The 14,582-nt window shown below is 49.4% G+C and overlaps 1 protein-coding gene across 1 annotated transcript in view; it reads right to left on the bottom strand.

The window, feature by feature from the left end:
- HSPA12A (heat shock protein family A (Hsp70) member 12A) overlaps positions 1-14,582 on the bottom strand; it is a 408,132-nt gene that overhangs the window by 369,154 nt on the left and 24,396 nt on the right. The gene's annotated exons all lie outside the window — the stretch shown is intronic.

Below are 14,582 nucleotides of genomic sequence, written 5' to 3'. Positions count from 1 at the left end.
AGACTGACTACAAAGGGGGGTAGCCTTTTAGTCGCTACTCGTCTCAACGTTAGTGAAGAAACCAACGCCTGCCCAGGACCTTAGGGCACCATCTGTTTTGTTGCTTGCGAGCAAGATAAACATGTCTGAGGAGAAATCGAATGCTGAAAAAATCTGTAGCAAATACACATTGTTTGTTACTGGACTAACTTTGACTGCTGTTATTACTGTGATAATGTGGGTTGTGGAGGAAGTAGCTCCGGCTCGAAAACTTACTGACTGCTACTACTCCTGTCCCCACCGAACATTATTATTTCACTCTTCTTTATCATGAAACAAAGCACAGAATGTCATATCTCAATAACACTTTCATACAAATGTTGCCTAATACTCATAATGCTACAAACACTACCAACTGCTGGGTATGTGGAATGATGCCAGCTCATCAGAAGAAGGGAGGAACACCTTTCATTCCCTTGCCATTCTCGCATAATGGCTCCAATAGAGCCTGGTTCGCACTGTTGTGGGCCTCTGAAATTGCTAATATTACTCTAGCTAATCGTGGTGGAGCATGTCGCTTTGCTGACCAAGTGGTTATTCATCTGCCCTTGTTTGCTGATAGCTATTTCTAAAACTGTTCTTTCCATTTCTGTTCACATGCTTACACTGCAACAAAATGGTATAAAAGGGACGATGGTTTGTGAATTCAGTGTACTACCTCCTACAAAACTAGAGAGTGTTGTGTGGACGTGGTCCCACTCATGAGTGATTAACACATTTGTTATTTATTCCAACTCCAGTGCCCATCTCTATTTTGTTGGTCTTTGGACCCGTGGACAAGAGGGTGGCCCTGCATCAGTGTGCCCACTTTTAGGCACATTTCCACATGTTGGAACAACGACTTACTGTAGGGGGCGCTGGAGTTTGGAATAGTATAATTTACTATTCCAACTCCAGTCTGTGCAACAGTAGGGAAGGTGTTGGATATTAAATCCAACACCTTCTGACCCCTAGAGCAAGTCGTTGTTCCGACTTGCGGAGTAATGGTATGCGTTGTAACAATGCGGTCGCTGTAACAACCGTGTAATAATGCCATGCGGTGTTCCGGTTTCGGAATAAACGATGTTTACCCTCCAGATCAACTACTGAAGGAAAAAGTGGGGGGCGATGTGAGGTGTAAAATTAAGACTCATAGCACTCCAGTGATCATCAATTTGGAGAGCAATATTCACCACATTACCCAATCACATTCCTGCTGCCACCATGAAAAATATTCACCCAATTCAAGATATACCAATGGTACCTTCCAATCTGACCTGAATTCAATGTCAAGAGGAAGACTACAACAGACTAATGCAAAACATGCCAGGTATTGAGGGCTTTGGAGTCAGAGGGTAATCAGAAAGTGCAAGTGGAGTATGAGGTCTGCACTACTGATCAAACTGGCAGCAGAGCATTGTGTGAACATAAATTAATGTTAAATGTGAAAATGCAGTACATTGAATCCTGTAGGGTCTCTTCTCCCCTTGAAACCTCTTCCCCCAAGCCTGCCTCCATCCTCCCCTCCCATCAGGCCTATATGCACAAGGCAGGATGGTACCTAATAAAATAAGAAGGTTGTAAAAATGGGGGGTAACCATTGGAGGAAGGTGTGGGTAAAAATGGAGACTAAGCAGGGCATCCCAATGTCATACCTTGTTCCAAACGCCTCATCTATGGAGAAAGTCAGTATTAGTTTAGTCTACAGACCACCTGATTGGAAGCTGGAACACAACCTATAAATGAACTTACCACCAACGCAAACTAAGTAACCAAAGGTTAGAACCCGACACGTGTGCACTCAGGTTGTAAATAACACATATAATGAACTATGACGGCATTGTAATACTTCTTAATCCAGAATTCCCGAGGTAAAAAGTCTGAGAAAGAAGACAGAGCTTTTTAGGAGTAAATCCAGAAATAAGTAAAACCTTGCTTTAGAGCTGCAGAAGCGTCACCAAACAACAGAACGTAATTAGAATGAAATAGTGCCCATGCAGTAAGCGACTTTATAGTGCGTTTAAAAAGTATGTCCCCTTTGAATGGACTTTAGTAACACCCTGCCTTCTAATGGTCTGAAAATCAGGTGTTTCAAGACAAAAACCTACCAATACTGCATGCAACCCCCATCATAAACTATGGCATTAAAAACATGGGACTTATTTTGTAAGGCCATTTATAAGGTTCAACCCTTTGACATGAGACACGGGGCGATCTGCCAAGGTCACACATTTAGGCTGAGGGAGGAGCTGTTATTAGAGTTAAGGTCTCCTGGTCTTACCACCAAAGCACATGCCCTCATTTTAAGACTGACTGTTTTACTTTAATTACAGCTTTTCACACAACAACTTCGGCAGCCTGATACTTTTTGTTTTACCAGGCATTCCTTTCCTTCATCGAAATGATAGAGCAAGCCCCCCCCCCCCACCCAAGAGTCCCCTTCTCCCACCCCCGACCACCACCAAACTTTCCCACTACACATGGGACAGGGACTAGCGGATCACTGGTTGAATCCTGACAAATACAGAGCATGAATTATCCTCCAATAGACACCGGTCCTCCCGGAGATCTTGAAAAACTCCAGAAGGGGATAGGTTCTTGATCTTGATTGGCTGCTTCTACTGGAGGAGCACTACAAAAATGATTTCTGTCAAAGGTCAGTGCCTTCCAAAACAATTAAGTAAATAAGGTAACTAATTGAATGTGTGTGTATTTTTACCGTCCACTATAACGCCATTCATCTTGGTATCCATGTTCCATTCGGGCATTGCCAACAAACACGGTTTCTCCCTTTCAAGAAATATATGAAACAGTTGTCAATACTTTTCAGACAAAATAAGCACTATAAACCTATCTATGGCTGCAAATGATAAGCGGCCTGAGCTGTCACCTTCACTGAAGATAATAGTGGAGGGTCATCAACTATTTTCCAACCTCATTCTATAAGCCTAAAACGTATTTCCTCCATATATTTACTTCTCTAACCAAGAAATTCAGTGATAGACTGCACCAGCCTGGGTGCTTAAACAACATTCATCCAAATTTTTCCTCCTTATTTAACATCTCATAAATGTATCCATAAAATAGCATGTGTACCTGCCACTCTCAAAGAAAGCCTATTGACTCCTGTTCTTAAGAAAAAGAAAGAAAAAGCAACCCATTTTGGATCTAGCGAATTTTCATACTATAATTCAACTGCAGAATCTGGCAAATATCCTGAAAAAGTTTGTCACCCAAATACAATCTTTTGTTTAAAACGAGACCCTTTCCTCTATTTAATCAGAACTTGCCCACTACAGCCTTGAATGTAAGTTGGCCACTCCCGATTATACCTGACCGGGTGTTCACACACCTAGATTTCACAGATGTGGGAACACCTGGACAGATTTTACTACTCGGAAAGTTTAGACAGTAGAATCACATGAGGCTTGGGCTGCAAGCACAGCATGGCCCTGGTCCATGCCTCCCCCTACCTGTGGCTCGGGGAAAGGATAGTATGCTCCCCCTGACTCACACCAGCCTGCCCTGCCTCCGCCTGCCCTTCCCACACTAGCCACCTGCCCCCATTTACCATCCTTTTAGATCATGTCATAAATAAGAGCATTCATCCCCATGAAAAAGAATATATGTTACAGAATTTGAACTGGAAAAACATGGTCTGCATGGTTGTTCCCATTCCAGGGCAATTAACTACTTATTGTTCAGAAATGATGGGGTGCAATCACACTGCCCGAGTATATACAGTTTGCACCCAGTCATTAACGTGTAACTAACAATCCGGGCATACATATGACAGAGTCATCTTTGCTCAACTTTTGGGTGACTGTCTACATTTTATGAGTGAAGGGGCAGTGCCCCCGTTAGTCTGGCTGGACATTTCGGCTGCCTTAAACATAGTGGACCATGACATTCTTATAAAACTTTTGCCCACTGTGTTGAGGGGTGAGCCTCACATAATTAAAGGGCTCAATTCGTTTTTGAAGGTCCCCTCAAACAGATGAAGCTGGGGGCCTACATTACTCATTCTGCAACCTTCAGATATGGGGTACCACCGGAGCCTGTCCTTTCTCCTACGCGTGTTAACATGTATCCGTGTTGACTCTTTGACTGAGGACAGAACTGTAACACAAATGTCCAATTTTATGCCAATAACACTTGGATATCTTTAAACTTTTCCAAAAACCACTGCCTTGCTTCTATCTGGCCACCCTTCTGGGAGATATTCAAAAATGGATAGCTAACAACTGTCTCTAATGATACCAAACACACAGTGGTGATTATTTTCGGTACTAAGGGCAGGTTGTCATTGCTTAAACAGGAGAAATGATTGAAACTGTTAGACTAAAAGTTCAAACCAGCTGATAAAGACACTTCCGGCAAACCTTACATTCAAACTGTTTTATAATTTGTATAACTTGTACACAGTACAACCTATCCTGCCATTATTATCACTTAAAATAAGAGCATTCATGATGGGACCCTCAGTTAGCACCATGCCTCTTCTGTGGGACTTCCCAAATACTTAATAGTCACTCACACTACAAATCAGCATCTCCTCATGAAAAGGTCCAGGCAGGTCTTGCGGTTAGGTGTCGGATGTTTTCTCATATCAGATAAAAATCTCTACATTACAGTAAAACTCTAAACCTTTCTTCGACTAAAATACATTGAAACTGACACAGATTCAGAGACATATTCAAGGCAAGTGTTTTAGGTTAGGCAATGGCTTTGTATATACTGTTGGTGCTGTGCACTATCGGCTCTTTAGTGGCTTCAAGTTTCTATACGAAACCAGACACCATCATATTGATCAGATCACTCCTGTGCTAAGCACCATGACATAGCTACCCTTTGAAGCAAGGTGCATTGGCATAATGGACTGCTTGCTTCCTGAAATCCAGTGCAGAAATCTAACATCGCGACCATTCCGGTCACCTGCAGTGAGAAGGGTTGGCCTCCCTTGCTGGTCCTCTTGAAGTGTGGGATTGCAAGGCTGAGGCCATAGTCTGCACAAAGATCTCCTGTGGGTCAGTATCTCTTTATATCTCTCTCAGTCATGCAGGGTTAGATCAGCGGGCGACACAGGGCGCCTGGAAAGGACCGATCTAGAGCTAGTGGAAGGAAGGTCAGTGCAAGGGCCGCGTGACCCATCCAGGATTGATGCTGCAGGGTTCTGGCTACTCCATTCTGGCGACGCTGTAATCCTCCGATGAGGTAGGCCCTAAGGAAACCAATTTGCATAATGTATCCTCAAAAGCACTGCGGCCATGATAACTTGCACTCTGCCGGAGGCTGAGAAGATGGAAATGAAAGATGGAACATTCTTCTCATAGTTCTCAGTGGAAACAATATGTAATGAGGAGCAATCTGAGACACGAGCTACAGGTCTGCATCCATAAGAATGCAGCCACTAGCTTAACTTGGGATAAGAATCTCTGGCGGCCATGCCACTTACAGGCAGCATTTCATTTGTTTAAAAAAAATAGAATAAAAAGAAAGGTAGGTGGCGGCGTTTTTCTTCGAAGGCTAATGCTGACACACCTCAATGTCAAGGTGGCCGAACACCAACAGCCTTGATTACAACTCATGCCTTTTTCTTCCTGTCTTTTTCTCTCACTCTTCTGGTCGTTTTTAATTCTCTCCTTCTCTGTCACTGTTACCCTTTTTTTTTCTTCCCCCTTTTCTGCCTTTTTTTATCTCTCTTGCTCAGGATCAGTCTGATGAAGAAAAGTAAATCCTGGCTTCCAAAATGAGAGCCAATGCCCAACCCCACAGCCACCGGCACAAACTAAGCACTGCTTAGGGGTCTCCAAAAATAGAACTGCGCGTTTAGATAGATTCACCTGCAGGCAAATAGGGCCTTTCCTATGCAGCTTATCTCAAAGATCAGTGATGGGCGAATGCCTACTACAGAAATCCGGGAGGCCAATTCAGCAAAAGTATTCTGGGCATAGATCAAATTTCATGGAGTTTTGCCCATCAAATGTGTTGTTTGTTGCTCATGGGCAGCGAACAAAGGTAAGTAAGTTGCATCTGCAAATTTGAGCAGGTGGATAAAACAAACCAATACTCCAAATAGGAGTTCCTCGTCCCAGTCATATTCCCAGCCCTCCCTCCTTAGCTTGGCACTAATAAACTGGCTTGTTAAGACAGGAAGTGCTGTGGAGAAGGGAGGGACTTTAAGGGAGTCGGTGAAAATACAGACAAGACTAAGGGCCAGCTGTAGGACCATATTTTGCGAGTCAGTAACCTATTACCGACTCTCAAAATAGGGTTTGTAACTCGCTATTAGGAAGGGGCATACCAAGGGCCTACTTCAAGTAGGTGGTAAGCCACTCGTAAATGGGAATGGGTCCCCAGAGGACCCCTTTCCCTTTGTGAGTGTGTGCGAACATATTTTTTAAGACCAGGCAGTGGTCCCATGGACCACTGCCTAATGTTAAAAAATGAAACAAAAACGTTTCCTTTTTCTTTTTTAAATGCATCCCGTTTTCCTTCGGGGGAAACGGGCTGCATTAAAAAAAACTGCTTTATTTAAAAAGCAGTCACAAACATGGTGGTCCGCTGACCCCAGCAGTCCACCATCCCTGGGAGTGCTAGCCATTCCTAATGGGGGTCGCAATTGCGCCTGCCTTATGAATATTAATGAGGCAGGCAATTTGCGACTCCATTAGGAATCACAAACAGTGTCTGAGACACTGTTGTAAATTCCTATTTGCGAGTCGCAATTTGCGACTTGCAAAGCAACGCAATTTGCGACTTGCAAATTGATAGGGTCGTACATCTGGCCCCTAGTGTAATCTGACGGGGACAGAGAAGCACGCCTCATATATAAGGACTGAGACAAGGAGCTCCTGATTCGGAGTAACGAAGATTACTGGTAAGCAATTGATTAATTTGTTATTTCGCTACTTTAAAGGCACACCGCTGAATCCCATTCAGGCCAACTGAATGTATACCACTGAGCTGGGCAGCAATCACAAATGTTACTTACTCGTAGTACTTCGAAGCCACAAGCATGGCCAGCCTGTAGCTAGGGCGAGCTGGACTCATGACCTGGGTAATGACCATTGGAGGGGCTCAGGAGCTGTGTGCAGTAGTCTCTCTCAGACCTGGCTCTAAAGGAAAGTGTAAGTGTACTAACCACTGTTTCTGAAAGTTACTGGCACCCATGTCTACATTTTGTGCAACTGATCAGCGAACCTAACTAAAGGGAAGGGCTTCCGCTAAATGTGTGTAATAACGCCCCAAATCTAAGAAGAGAAAATTCTCTTCTTGAGTCCCCACGTGGTTCTGAAGAAGAGGTTTAGGGGACACCTCGAAACATGTTGACCAAATACTAGGGATAGTATACACATAACAGTTACACTTCCTCCTTACTATTAACCCTTTTTATTCATACCAACTAGGAGCAGGAATAAATTAATCGCTCACTAGCTAGGTATTTTTAGCATCACCATCACCACTCCCCCCAAACGCTGCACTACACATTTTTTCCCAAAAGTGCTCCTTCGTAGTTCCGCAAGTTGCAGCACGCCCCCGACAGTAGCGGTCTGGGATGGCCCCAATGATGAAGCATGTCACCTAGGGGCAACCCTTGGTGAGTGAGGGGACTCAAGAAGAGAATTTTCTCTTCTTAGATTCGGGGCGTTGTTTCGCACATTTAGCGGGAGCCCTTCCCTTTGTTTAGGTTCTCTGAACTGTCATTTACAGATTCGTTAATAACTACACACAGTCTGGAGGATGAACGCAACATCTACCTCCATCTCCCCCTATTTTTGTTTATTTTATTACATTTTGTGCAAGCCACAAGCCTGTGTTAGCGAGGGTTACGTATGAAAATCGACTTTAAAATGGGCAGCCAGACAGAGGGTCCTCTTTTCATCAGTCGTAACATTTCCTGCCACGCCCAAAGCATTCATCTGGACATGTGCAGCTGCTGATAGCCAGTTCATGCAGGGGTGTGGTATGTGCAACTATTTTTAATAAGGCATTCCACCGTTTGGTCTGCATAAAGGCAGTGCTTAATTTGAGGCGGTGGCACTTAATTGTTAGTTTCGGCTCTAGTGACAGTCCACCACATGGTGGCGTTGTCTTTCCAAAGTTTGAGCTAAGCACAACAACGTTTAATAAGTCAATATATATTCAAAATGAAAAACTCCTGTCACTCACACCATTATTATAGCTTTGGATAGCCTGCAATAGTGTGAATTGTGACACTTGTAGGAGTGTGATGGTTAGCACTTGTGTTGGTTCTGTCCTTGGAAGAGCTAACAGGGGCAATGGGTGGTGCAGGGCGCAGTGGCTTCCCGAGATGGGCCCTGGCATTTACTTTTTTTTTTTATTTTTTTTTTTTAACAAATTAAGCACTTCATAAAGGTGTTTGACCATCTCTGTGCGTAGCAAAGACAAAGCAAACAGTAAAAATCAGTAAAGGCCATCAGATGAACATCGGGAGATAGTGTACGTGCAGCGTGATAATGATGCTAAAGTGGGAAACATTGTATGAAAGACCAATGTGCAAGACTAAAAGATAGTGGCGGCTTCTACGCTAAGGCGGAGGAGCATCGCCTTACTATGTGAAAGGAAAAATAAAATGACAATCACATATCGTTATTATCACTTTATTTTTCCTATTGCAGTCAGTGGCCTTGTTCATTATAGGGCAGGGCTGGCCAGAGCAGGGGAGGAGTGGTTTGCACTCCCTAAGTGCAAACAGTTCATGTGCACTTGCAGGTTCCCAACCAGGCTATAATGCACAGCCTGGTGGGAAACATGCACAGGCTCCCTGTCCCCGTCTGTGGGCAAACCACGGTGCTCGGACCAATTACCAACGCTGCATTGCAGCATTGTTATTGGCTTTGGGGAGCCTGGGCACTTCCTGCTGCTGGGACTGGAGACAGGAAGGAAGATGAAGGGGACGGGGAGAGGCGACGGCTGGCCGTTTCAAGGTAAATGTTTTCCCCCCTCAATTCCCCCTTGCCGTCCCCCCTACCCACCACCCTTGTCCGGTAGCAGCCACTAACCAGGACCAGAACACACTGTAAACTCACTGGGGAATGCCTTCTTAGTGGGCTGTCATGCCTGACTGCTTGTGTCAAAGGGAATGCATGCGTGAATGTGTATGAATGCTCCCACAGTACACGGGGAGAACATACCAGACATGAAAATGCAGCAAGCAGGCATAGTACCACAACTGCCAGCAAAGTAGAGCTTCATATTCAACGGCACAGACAGCTAGCATCCTGCAGTACATGTACCCAGGATCCTGCGGCACAAGCTTTCCAACCTCCGCCCACCTTCTGCATTTTATGATATATATATATTCTTTTTTTTCCAGGAAGGGAGCAGCAGGCGAATGCATCTCCTTGGCATACCCATCTATCGCTCCCCCGCACAAACTACACTGGCAGCAATATTTCAGGAGCTGCTACTGTGGGCAAGGCGCCCTTGCAGTTAATTTGTCAATTTATGCACAGTCACCATCTGCGTCCCTGTCAGGTCAGGGAATTAAAATCTACTGCAATGGTATTTTGCTTCTCCCAGATTAATAATCCCTCTGATACTCCATCCTCTGAGCGACTGTGACTCATTACGTTATTGGAGCAAGTACGTCTTCATGGCAAGGCTGAAATTATCGATAGGTGTGAGGAAGCATTAATGGCTGCCTCAGCTTCTTTCTTTATAAAGGGGCCATGCAGTGAACAGTGTGCGTCCAAACCCTACATCATGTCATCAAATAAAAAGACATCATGGCTTCCTTGTTTATGACGATTGTTGATATTAGTTTGTTTGCGTCTACTACGTATATAGAATTTTAGATGGGTAACAGTCAATTATGGGGATGTTTTCAACAGAGAGGTTTTGAGTGACATCAAATAGGCAACAAAATAAAAGCTCAAGCGGTCTATGATGCCACCAAGAACATGGCCCGTGTCCAAAATAAAAGAAAACAAGCATTTACAGTGCAATAGGTCTCGCAATTGTGAGATTTTGAGCTGTTGGCATTATTATATTAAAATGCATTGTCATTTACAATACCAAGGCTTGAAGCTGGTTCCCCACCTGCAAAGTTGGCGGCTCTGGAAGTTAGGCCACATTCTCTACCGTACTTAATAGTGCAAGTCATGCATGTGTGATCAGTGCTGGGCCCTATCCGGTGTAACATTCAGATTCCCATCGTTGGCTTGGGAAATGTTTGGAATAGCGAAGATTCATAGTTGTCTTCTATAACAGGCAAGGGAAAGTCAATCCTGTGGTAACGGAGCCACCCGGCCCGTTCCAGCACGCTGGTCACGCACCCACGCACCCGGAGGGCGGGCACGCCCGACGGTATAAATAAACGGGCGCGAGACCGCTCGTGGTCTTCGGCCCACCACAGTGACCCTGGCTGTTGTGTCCTGTTTGTCTCTGCAGTCCCCCATGCCCTAGGCCTCCCCTACTCCTGTGTGCCTCCCCTAAACACTACATTGGCGACGAGGGCGGAGCCTACCCGCGCCTCGCCTCTCCGGCGCTCTTCGAACTTGCCTGAAGGTGCCCGGCGCTCTCCGCGGAGGCGGAACAAGGAGGACCTCGCTGTGCGCGTCTTGAAGCGAACGCTCTGCAGGTGAGCTCCGTCAGAGGGGGAAGTCGGCCCTCGTGTGCTGCGTGGGCGTCCGGTAGGTCGTAGCTGGCTTTGGCTCTGCCGGTGAAGGCCCCGACAGCCGGTTGCAGCAGAGGGCGTCCTCAGCGGTGCCTGAGGGGAAGAGCGGACAATAAAGCTTTCAGAAAAAAAAAAAAAACGAGCACTCGGTGATTGAGCAGGTCTCGCCTACGCGCAGCACCACCAGCAGCACAGGTCTCGCCCACGCGCAGCCCCAGCGGAAGAAAAGGTCTCGCCTGCGCGCTGCGACAGGCAAGTGGCCTGCAGCGGCCCAATTGAGGGAGGAGTGCAACGGTGGTCTCGCCTGGACACCAGCCAAGCAGCCACGGTCGGGGAGGTGAGCAGTGAGGGGTGACGGGTATGACGACCCCTGCCCCCAGCGGAAGTGGCACGGCGCAGCAGTCTCAGCCAGTAGCCGCCGCGCAGCCCGCGGCCGCCGCGCCTGGACACAGCGCGGTGGCCCCGCTGCCGCCGTTCAGTGAATTGTCGGACCCCTCCACAGCGGCCGTGCGGTGGCGATCATGGATCGGACGGCTGGAGCACTACTTTGTCGGAGTGCGGGAGACGGACAACACGGTCAAGAGATCTCTCCTCATGTGCTACGGCGGTGAAGAACTGTACGACCTCTTCGAAACTCTACCGGACCGGGGGAACGACGACGACTATGCGGGCGCCATAAGGGCCCTGAACCGCCATTTTGACCCCCAAACGAACCCCGATTTTGAGTGGTTTAAGCTTCGCCAGGCGCGACAAGAAGAAAATGAAAGCATCGACGTGTTCTATGCACGCCTGCGGAAACTCTCGCTATCCTGTGAGCTGCCGGACCAGAGGGCAGAGATTCGGGCTCAACTCATACAAGGGTGCAGGTCGGTCCCGTTGCGGCGTCTCATCCTACGGGAGCCAGGCATCTCCCTCGACAACATCCTGGTCCTGGGCCGGTCTCACGAGCTGTCCAACGCTCGAGCGGATGCGATGGAGGCGGCCCTCAATCGGCCAGCGGCTGCCACGAAACCGACGGCAATCAAGGAGGAGAGAGTGGACGCGATGCAGAAGCGACCGAACCAACAGCGAGGAGCCGCGAGGGCTCCACAGGGTAGCACATGTGGCAACTGCGGCCTAGGTCACCCACCTGGCGGCCGGTGCGTCGCAATGGGACAGACATGTCTGAAGTGCGGCCGAGCGAACCATTTTGCAAAGGTCTGCAGAGGTGGCCGAAGGGGGCGCGGAGGTGCGTCCGGCCCACGTGGAGCCGCGGCGCGCGTACACCAACTGACAGTGGAGGAATCCGCCGCCCTGCGCGAAAACTCCAAGCCAGAGTTCGATGAAGAAGGGGAAGAAGAGGAAGTATTCTTCGTGTCGTTCGTAGGCCGGGAAGGCACGAGGAGAAGACCGCCGCCCATGTGTGACATCATGGTGGCCGGGTCCCCGGTGAGTGCTCTCATCGACACGGGGGCGTCGGTGAACGTCATGGACAGCTGCCAGTATGAGAGGTTGTCGCCACGCCCACCCCTGAGACCCTTTAAAGCCCAAATCTTCACGTATGACAGTGACCGGCCACTGGCCCTGCGAGGGGTGATCGACGTTGAAGTCGTCAGCGAAGGCCGGCAGCTGGCCACGACATTCCACGTGGCGGAAGGCAAGAGAGGCACCCTGCTGAGCTGCCACACCGCCGAAGATCTGGCGCTGGTATTCTTCGCGAATCAGGTGCACGACCTGCATGCAAGGGAGATACTGAAGGACTTTCCGATGTTGTTTCAAGGTCTAGGATGCCTACGCGGGAAGCAGTTCAAACTACACGTGGACCCGACAGTCCGGCCCACGGCGCTGCGTCACCGGAGAATACCATTCCTCCTGCGACCACGGGTAGAGGAGGAGTTACAAAAATTGGAAGACTTGGGGGTGATTGAGAAGGTATCGGGTCCGACCCCGTGGGTATCCCCCCTAGTTGTGGCGCCCAAACCCAAGCAGCCCGGCGCCATCCGACTGTGTGTAGACATGCGCCTCCCAAACAAGGCAGTCAAGCGCGAAAGGCACCTCACGCCCACCATGGACGATATCGTAGCCGACCTCAACGGCGCGCAGTGGTTCACGAAACTGGATCTCAACGCGGGGTACCACCAGCTTGAACTCCACCCCGACAGCCGCAATATAACCACCTTCTCCACCCACGTTGGCCTGCGGAGATACAAGCGTTTGAGCTTCGGAATATCGTCAGCGGCCGAAGTGTTCCAAAACGCCATAAGGGAGACTCTCTCGGGTCTCCAGGGAGTCATCAACTTAAGTGACGACATTCTGGTGTTCTCACGGACTCTGGAAGAACACCATCGGCATCTGCGAGACACGCTGCAGCGGCTAGCGGACAGTGGCCTCACCCTGCACGAAGCCAAGTGCTCCTTCTACCAGGAGTCGGTCGAATTCTTCGGCTACATCTTCTCGAGGGAAGGCCTGAGAGTGGATCCGAAGAAAGCGGTAGCGATCCGCGCTGCCCCGAGGCCCACATCTGCCACCGAGGTCAGGAGTTTCCTAGGGATGGCAACCTACTGCGGGAGGTTTATTCCCAATCTGGCGTCCCTGTCGGAGCCGCTCCGGCTTCTCACGAAGAGTGGTCATCCCTGGACTTGGGCGGCTAAGGAAGATATGGCGTTCCAAGCGGTCAAGGACGCGCTGATAGATGACAAGGTGATGGCGTACTTCAGACCCCACCGGCGGACAGAGGTGGTGGTGGACGCGAGCCCCGTGGGGCTGGGCGCGGTCCTGATGCAGGAGACGGAGGCGAAAGAATGGGTCCCGACCGCGTATGCCAGCAGGGCTCTGACGGCTACGGAGATGAGGTACGCGCAGATTGAGCGGGAGGCGCTGGCCATCAAGTGGGCCTGTCAACACTTCCATCTCTACCTCTATGGTCACGACTTCCGGGTGGTCACCGACCACAAGCCCCTGGTTTCGCTCTTTGCCGGCACGGCGAGGCTAGGGCCCCCAAGGATCGAGAGATGGGCGGTCCCGTTACAAGCATACCGATTTGAGGTCGTGTTCCGACCAGGGGCCAGTAACCCAGCGGACTTCCTGTCCCGCCACCCGGAGCCGATGCACCCTGATCAGGCGGATGAGGCGGAAACGGAGGAGTTCGTCCGACTGGTGTTGCAAGCGGCATGCCCGGTGGCACTCACGTTGGAAGACATCGGCAAGGCCACGGAGCTGGACGACTGCCTCGTGAAAGTGAAGCGCACGCTGGCGACCCACCACTGGCGGAACTTTTTGGATGGAGTGCAAGCCCTCACAGAAGAGGAGAAAGTGTATCGACAGCAGGTGTGGAACGCGCGGAGTGAACTCAGCGAGGGGCCGCATGGCGTGGTCCTGCGAGGAGCAACACTCGTCATTCCGAGGAGTCTCCAAGGAGAGGTGGTTAGGTTGGCGCATCAAGGGCATCAAGGCATCTCTAAGACCAAGGCAAGGCTGCGGAGCAAGGTGTGGTTCCCTCGGATGGACGTGCTGGTTGAGGAAGCCATCCGCAACTGCCACTCGTGCAGCATCACGGGGGGGGGAGCCGACGCCTCACCCAGTGATCACGGAGGACCCCTGTCTGGAACCCTGGTCCAAGTTGAGTGTAGACTTTGGTTCGTTCCCGGATGGGCGACACACCCTAGTGGTGGTGGATTCACACTCCAAGTTCCCGGTGGTGGAAGTGGTGTCATCGACGGCATTCAACCAGGTGCGAGCGGCGCTGGATCGCATATTTGCCATGATGGGCCTACCTGAGGAAGTCCGGTCGGACAACGGGCCCCCGTTCCAAGGGCGAGAGTTCCAGGAATACCTCGCGGCTCGAGGGGTCAGACACAGGAAGATTACCCCGCAGTGGCCCCAGGCGAATGGGGAGGTGGAGCGCTTCATGCGCACGATGAACCGGGCGCTGAGAATTGGAGTC

The sequence above is a fragment of the Triturus cristatus genome, chromosome 1_2 (assembly GCF_964204655.1).
Source record: "Triturus cristatus chromosome 1_2, aTriCri1.1, whole genome shotgun sequence".
NCBI classification, from domain to species: domain Eukaryota; kingdom Metazoa; phylum Chordata; class Amphibia; order Caudata; family Salamandridae; genus Triturus; species Triturus cristatus.
Note: the sequence above shows the minus strand (reverse complement) of the source record. Positions and strands in the feature narration are given on the sequence as shown.